The 6,687-nt window shown below is 47.0% G+C and overlaps 8 non-coding genes across 8 annotated transcripts; all 8 read left to right on the forward strand.

Annotated features, from left to right (window-relative positions):
- The first annotated feature begins 53 nt into the window (after positions 1 to 53).
- Positions 54 to 124, forward strand: trnag-gcc (transfer RNA glycine (anticodon GCC)). The gene has a single exon. It is a non-coding gene; the product is annotated as a tRNA-Gly (tRNA).
- An 806-nt stretch (positions 125 to 930) lies between these two features.
- trnag-gcc (transfer RNA glycine (anticodon GCC)) lies at positions 931 to 1,001 on the forward strand. Its single transcript has one exon. It is a non-coding gene; the product is annotated as a tRNA-Gly (tRNA).
- Positions 1,002 to 1,807: 806 nt separating this feature from the next.
- On the forward strand, positions 1,808 to 1,878 carry trnag-gcc (transfer RNA glycine (anticodon GCC)). The gene has a single exon. It is a non-coding gene; the product is annotated as a tRNA-Gly (tRNA).
- Positions 1,879 to 2,684: 806 nt separating this feature from the next.
- Positions 2,685 to 2,755, forward strand: trnag-gcc (transfer RNA glycine (anticodon GCC)). The gene has a single exon. It is a non-coding gene; the product is annotated as a tRNA-Gly (tRNA).
- Positions 2,756 to 3,561: 806 nt separating this feature from the next.
- trnag-gcc (transfer RNA glycine (anticodon GCC)) lies at positions 3,562 to 3,632 on the forward strand. The gene has a single exon. It is a non-coding gene; the product is annotated as a tRNA-Gly (tRNA).
- Positions 3,633 to 4,438: 806 nt separating this feature from the next.
- trnag-gcc (transfer RNA glycine (anticodon GCC)) lies at positions 4,439 to 4,509 on the forward strand. The gene has a single exon. It is a non-coding gene; the product is annotated as a tRNA-Gly (tRNA).
- Positions 4,510 to 5,315: 806 nt separating this feature from the next.
- trnag-gcc (transfer RNA glycine (anticodon GCC)) lies at positions 5,316 to 5,386 on the forward strand. The gene has a single exon. It is a non-coding gene; the product is annotated as a tRNA-Gly (tRNA).
- Positions 5,387 to 6,192: 806 nt separating this feature from the next.
- On the forward strand, positions 6,193 to 6,263 carry trnag-gcc (transfer RNA glycine (anticodon GCC)). The gene has a single exon. It is a non-coding gene; the product is annotated as a tRNA-Gly (tRNA).
- The last annotated feature ends 424 nt before the right edge of the window (positions 6,264 to 6,687 follow it).

Below are 6,687 nucleotides of genomic sequence, written 5' to 3' on the forward strand. Positions count from 1 at the left end.
AGTTGAAGAGATGCATTTTCCACATAAATTCGTAGAATTCTTGCAGAAATAGAGCATTGGTGGTTCAGTGGTAGAATTCTCGCCTGCCACGCGGGAGACCCGGGTCCGATTCCCGGCCAATGCAGCAGAGGTCGTGTTTTTAAGGCCATGTTAGTCGTTCTTCATAAGCGGCAGCTGTCCCCAGAGCCACGAGCACAGCGCAGCTTCACTCACTGGTGGTTGAATGTCAGAGTTGTTGTTTCCCGCGCAGGAGACCCAGGTTCGATTCCCAGCAGAAGCAAAGCAGTGTATCTTGCTACTTTAGAAGTGGGCAACTTATCAGTGTTTTACAGGGAACTAGTGGAAGCACTCTAGACAATGCTTTTCCATGCTTGTTCAACGAAGTACAAGCAATTATGGCTCATGCACCTGTGAAAAACTCCTGAAGGCAATAAAAAGGCTGCAGGCAAGAAAGGTCATGCTTAAAGAAACCAATGAGAGTAAACTGACCTGTTTGTTGTCTCTAAAAAACACCAGAAGAAAAATGTCCAGGGTCAATGCTGACCTGCATGAAAGTGGAATAAACTGCAAGGTAAGTAATGTAAGATCCCCAAGACAGCGCTACAAGGTCACAGTTGGACAGTGGCTTGTTGGAAGAGCAGGGTAATGACTCCCAGCAAGAACTGACAAATCTGGTGCAGTCCAGGAGGCTGAGGTGCCCTGTGGTTCTTAAGGGAGCTGGTGGCCACAGAAGTTAACGCCTCTCACTTTTGATATTGACCTCCCCCACTCCCCTTTGCTCAGAGACACTTTTGCTCATATCAGTTCATCAAATACCCATGGAACTTGATCAGTTTGTCTGTCAGTTGTTCAGCTTTAGCATTGGTGGATATTACCCAGTTGAAGAGATGCATTTTCGACATAAATTCGTAGAATTCTTGCAGAAATAGAGCATTGGTGGTTCAGTGGTAGAATTCTCGCCTGCCACGCGGGAGACCCGGGTCCGATTCCCGGCCAATGCAGCAGAGGTCGTGTTTTTAAGGCCATGTTAGTCGTTCCTCATAAGCGGCAGCTGTCCCCAGAGCCACGAACACAGCGCAGCTTCTCTCACTGGTGGCTGAATGTCAGAGTTGTTGTTTCCCGTGCAGGAGACCCAGGTTCAATTCCCAGCAGAAGCAAAGCAGTGTATCTTGCTACTTTAGAAGTGGGCAACTTATCAGTGTTTTACAGGGAACTAGTGGAAGCACTCTAGACAATGCTTTTCCATGCTTGTTCAACGAAGTACAAGCAATTATGGCTCATGCACCTGTGAAAAACTCCTGAAGGCAATAAAAAGGCTGCAGGCAAGAAAGGTCATGCTTAAAGAAACCAATGAGAGTAAACTGACCTGTTTGTTGTCTCTAAAAAACACCAGAAGAAAAATGTCCAGGGTCAATGCTGACCTGCATGAAAGTGGAATAAACTGCAAGGTAAGTAATGTAAGATCCCCAAGACAGCGCTACAAGGTCACAGTTGGACAGTGGCTTGTTGGAAGAGCAGGGTAATGACTCCCAGCAAGAACTGACAAATCTGGTGCAGTCCAGGAGGCTGAGGTGCCCTGTGGTTCTTAAGGGAGCTGGTGGCCACAGAAGTTAACGCCTCTCACTTTTGATATTGACCTCCCCCACTCCCCTTTGCTCAGAGACACTTTTGCTCATATCAGTTCATCAAATACCCATGGAACTTGATCAGTTTGTCTGTCAGTTGTTCAGCTTTAGCATTGGTCGATATTGCCCAGTTGAAGAGATGCATTTTCGACATAAATTCGTAGAATTCTTGCAGAAATAGAGCATTGGTGGTTCAGTGGTAGAATTCTCGCCTGCCACGCGGGAGACCCGGGTCCGATTCCCGGCCAATGCAGCAGAGGTCGTGTTTTTAAGGCCATGTTAGTCGTTCCTCATAAGCGGCAGCTGTCCCCAGAGCCACGAACACAGCGCAGCTTCTCTCACTGGTGGCTGAATGTCAGAGTTGTTGTTTCCCGCGCAGGAGACCCAGGTTCGATTCCCAGCAGAAGCAAAGCAGTGTATCTTGCTACTTTAGAAGTGGGCAACTTATCAGTGTTTTACAGGGAACTAGTGGAAGCACTCTAGACAATGCTTTTCCATGCTTGTTCAACGAAGTACAAGCAATTATGGCTCATGCACCTGTGAAAAACTCCTGAAGGCAATAAAAAGGCTGCAGGCAAGAAAGGTCATGCTTAAAGAAACCAATGAGAGTAAACTGACCTGTTTGTTGTCTCTAAAAAACACCAGAAGAAAAATGTCCAGGGTCAATGCTGACCTGCATGAAAGTGGAATAAACTGCAAGGTAAGTAATGTAAGATCCCCAAGACAGCGCTACAAGGTCACAGTTGGACAGTGGCTTGTTGTAAGAGCAGGGTAATGACTCCCAGCAAGAACTGACAAATCTGGTGCAGTCCAGGAGGCTGAGGTGCCCTGTGGTTCTTAAGGGAGCTGGTGGCCACAGAAGTTAACGCCTCTCACTTTTGATATTGACCTCCCCCACTCCCCTTTGCTCAGAGACACTTTTGCTCATATCAGTTCATCAAATACCCATGGAACTTGATCAGTTTGTCTGTCAGTTGTTCAGCTTTAGCATTGGTCGATATTACCCAGTTGAAGAGATGCATTTTCGACATAAATTCGTAGAATTCTTGCAGAAATAGAGCATTGGTGGTTCAGTGGTAGAATTCTCGCCTGCCACGCGGGAGACCCGGGTCCGATTCCCGGCCAATGCAGCAGAGGTCGTGTTTTTAAGGCCATGTTAGTCGTTCCTCATAAGCGGCAGCTGTCCCCAGAGCCACGAGCACAGCGCAGCTTCTCTCACTGGTGGCTGAATGTCAGAGTTGTTGTTTCCCGCGCAGGAGACCCAGGTTCGATTCCCAGCAGAAGCAAAGCAGTGTATCTTGCTACTTTAGAAGTGGGCAACTTATCAGTGTTTTACAGGGAACTAGTGGAAGCACTCTAGACAATGCTTTTCCATGCTTGTTCAACGAAGTACAAGCAATTATGGCTCATGCACCTGTGAAAAACTCCTGAAGGCAATAAAAAGGCTGCAGGCAAGAAAGGTCATGCTTAAAGAAACCAATGAGAGTAAACTGACCTGTTTGTTGTCTCTAAAAAACACCAGAAGAAAAATGTCCAGGGTCAATGCTGACCTGCATGAAAGTGGAATAAACTGCAAGGTAAGTAATGTAAGATCCCCAAGACAGCGCTACAAGGTCACAGTTGGACAGTGGCTTGTTGGAAGAGCAGGGTAATGACTCCCAGCAAGAACTGACAAATCTGGTGCAGTCCAGGAGGCTGAGGTGCCCTGTGGTTCTTAAGGGAGCTGGTGGCCACAGAAGTTAACGCCTCTCACTTTTGATATTGACCTCCCCCACTCCCCTTTGCTCAGAGACACTTTTGCTCATATCAGTTCATCAAATACCCATGGAACTTGATCAGTTTGTCTGTCAGTTGTTCAGCTTTAGCATTGGTCGATATTACCCAGTTGAAGAGATGCATTTTCCACATAAATTCGTAGAATTCTTGCAGAAATAGAGCATTGGTGGTTCAGTGGTAGAATTCTCGCCTGCCACGCGGGAGACCCGGGTCCGATTCCCGGCCAATGCAGCAGAGGTCGTGTTTTTAAGGCCATGTTAGTCGTTCCTCATAAGCGGCAGCTGTCCCCAGAGCCACGAACACAGCGCAGCTTCTCTCACTGGTGGCTGAATGTCAGAGTTGTTGTTTCCCGCGCAGGAGACCCAGGTTCAATTCCCAGCAGAAGCAAAGCAGTGTATCTTGCTACTTTAGAAGTGGGCAACTTATCAGTGTTTTACAGGGAACTAGTGGAAGCACTCTAGACAATGCTTTTCCATGCTTGTTCAACGAAGTACAAGCAATTATGGCTCATGCACCTGTGAAAAACTCCTGAAGGCAATAAAAAGGCTGCAGGCAAGAAAGGTCATGCTTAAAGAAACCAATGAGAGTAAACTGACCTGTTTGTTGTCTCTAAAAAACACCAGAAGAAAAATGTCCAGGGTCAATGCTGACCTGCATGAAAGTGGAATAAACTGCAAGGTAAGTAATGTAAGATCCCCAAGACAGCGCTACAAGGTCACAGTTGGACAGTGGCTTGTTGGAAGAGCAGGGTAATGACTCCCAGCAAGAACTGACAAATCTGGTGCAGTCCAGGAGGCTGAGGTGCCCTGTGGTTCTTAAGGGAGCTGGTGGCCACAGAAGTTAACGCCTCTCACTTTTGATATTGACCTCCCCCACTCCCCTTTGCTCAGAGACACTTTTGCTCATATCAGTTCATCAAATACCCATGGAACTTGATCAGTTTGTCTGTCAGTTGTTCAGCTTTAGCATTGGTCGATATTACCCAGTTGAAGAGATGCATTTTCAACATAAATTCGTAGAATTCTTGCAGAAATAGAGCATTGGTGGTTCAGTGGTAGAATTCTCGCCTGCCACGCGGGAGACCCGGGTCCGATTCCCGGCCAATGCAGCAGAGGTCGTGTTTTTAAGGCCATGTTAGTCGTTCCTCATAAGCGGCAGCTGTCCCCAGAGCCACGAACACAGCGCAGCTTCTCTCACTGGTGGCTGAATGTCAGAGTTGTTGTTTCCCGCGCAGGAGACCCAGGTTCAATTCCCAGCAGAAGCAAAGCAGTGTATCTTGCTACTTTAGAAGTGGGCAACTTATCAGTGTTTTACAGGGAACTAGTGGAAGCACTCTAGACAATGCTTTTCCATGCTTGTTCAACGAAGTACAAGCAATTATGGCTCATGCACCTGTGAAAAACTCCTGAAGGCAATAAAAAGGCTGCAGGCAAGAAAGGTCATGCTTAAAGAAACCAATGAGAGTAAACTGACCTGTTTGTTGTCTCTAAAAAACACCAGAAGAAAAATGTCCAGGGTCAATGCTGACCTGCATGAAAGTGGAATAAACTGCAAGGTAAGTAATGTAAGATCCCCAAGACAGCGCTACAAGGTCACAGTTGGACAGTGGCTTGTTGGAAGAGCAGGGTAATGACTCCCAGCAAGAACTGACAAATCTGGTGCAGTCCAGGAGGCTGAGGTGCCCTGTGGTTCTTAAGGGAGCTGGTGGCCACAGAAGTTAACGCCTCTCACTTTTGATATTGACCTCCCCCACTCCCCTTTGCTCAGAGACACTTTTGCTCATATCAGTTCATCAAATACCCATGGAACTTGATCAGTTTGTCTGTCAGTTGTTCAGCTTTAGCATTGGTCGATATTACCCAGTTGAAGAGATGCATTTTCCACATAAATTCGTAGAATTCTTGCAGAAATAGAGCATTGGTGGTTCAGTGGTAGAATTCTCGCCTGCCACGCGGGAGACCCGGGTCCGATTCCCGGCCAATGCAGCAGAGGTCGTGTTTTTAAGGCCATGTTAGTCGTTCCTCATAAGCGGCAGCTGTCCCCAGAGCCACGAACACAGCGCAGCTTCTCTCACTGGTGGCTGAATGTCAGAGTTGTTGTTTCCCGCGCAGGAGACCCAGGTTCAATTCCCAGCAGAAGCAAAGCAGTGTATCTTGCTACTTTAGAAGTGGGCAACTTATCAGTGTTTTACAGGGAACTAGTGGAAGCACTCTAGACAATGCTTTTCCATGCTTGTTCAACGAAGTACAAGCAATTATGGCTCATGCACCTGTGAAAAACTCCTGAAGGCAATAAAAAGGCTGCAGGCAAGAAAGGTCATGCTTAAAGAAACCAATGAGAGTAAACTGACCTGTTTGTTGTCTCTAAAAAACACCAGAAGAAAAATGTCCAGGGTCAATGCTGACCTGCATGAAAGTGGAATAAACTGCAAGGTAAGTAATGTAAGATCCCCAAGACAGCGCTACAAGGTCACAGTTGGACAGTGGCTTGTTGGAAGAGCAGGGTAATGACTCCCAGCAAGAACTGACAAATCTGGTGCAGTCCAGGAGGCTGAGGTGCCCTGTGGTTCTTAAGGGAGCTGGTGGCCACAGAAGTTAACGCCTCTCACTTTTGATATTGACCTCCCCCACTCCCCTTTGCTCAGAGACACTTTTGCTCATATCAGTTCATCAAATACCCATGGAACTTGATCAGTTTGTCTGTCAGTTGTTCAGCTTTAGCATTGGTCGATATTACCCAGTTGAAGAGATGCATTTTCGACATAAATTCGTAGAATTCTTGCAAAAATAGAGCATTGGTGGTTCAGTGGTAGAATTCTCGCCTGCCACGCGGGAGACCCGGGTCCGATTCCCGGCCAATGCAGCAGAGGTCGTGTTTTTAAGGCCATGTTAGTCGTTCCTCATAAGCGGCAGCTGTCCCCAGAGCCACGAACACAGCGCAGCTTCTCTCACTGGTGGCTGAATGTCAGAGTTGTTGTTTCCCGCGCAGGAGACCCAGGTTCAATTCCCAGCAGAAGCAAAGCAGTGTATCTTGCTACTTTAGAAGTGGGCAACTTATCAGTGTTTTACAGGGAACTAGTGGAAGCACTCTAGACAATGCTTTTCCATGCTTGTTCAACGAAGTACAAGCAATTATGGCTCATGCACCTGTGAAAAACTCCTGAAGGCAATAAAAAGGCTGCAGGCAAGAAAGGTCATGCTTAAAGAAACCAATGAGAGTAAACTGACCTGTTTGTTGTCTCTAAAAAACACCAGAAGAAAAATGTCCAGGGTCAATGCTGACCTGC

The sequence above is a fragment of the Carassius gibelio genome, chromosome A18, assembly GCF_023724105.1.
Source record: "Carassius gibelio isolate Cgi1373 ecotype wild population from Czech Republic chromosome A18, carGib1.2-hapl.c, whole genome shotgun sequence".
NCBI classification, from domain to species: Eukaryota; Metazoa; Chordata; class Actinopteri; order Cypriniformes; family Cyprinidae; genus Carassius; species Carassius gibelio.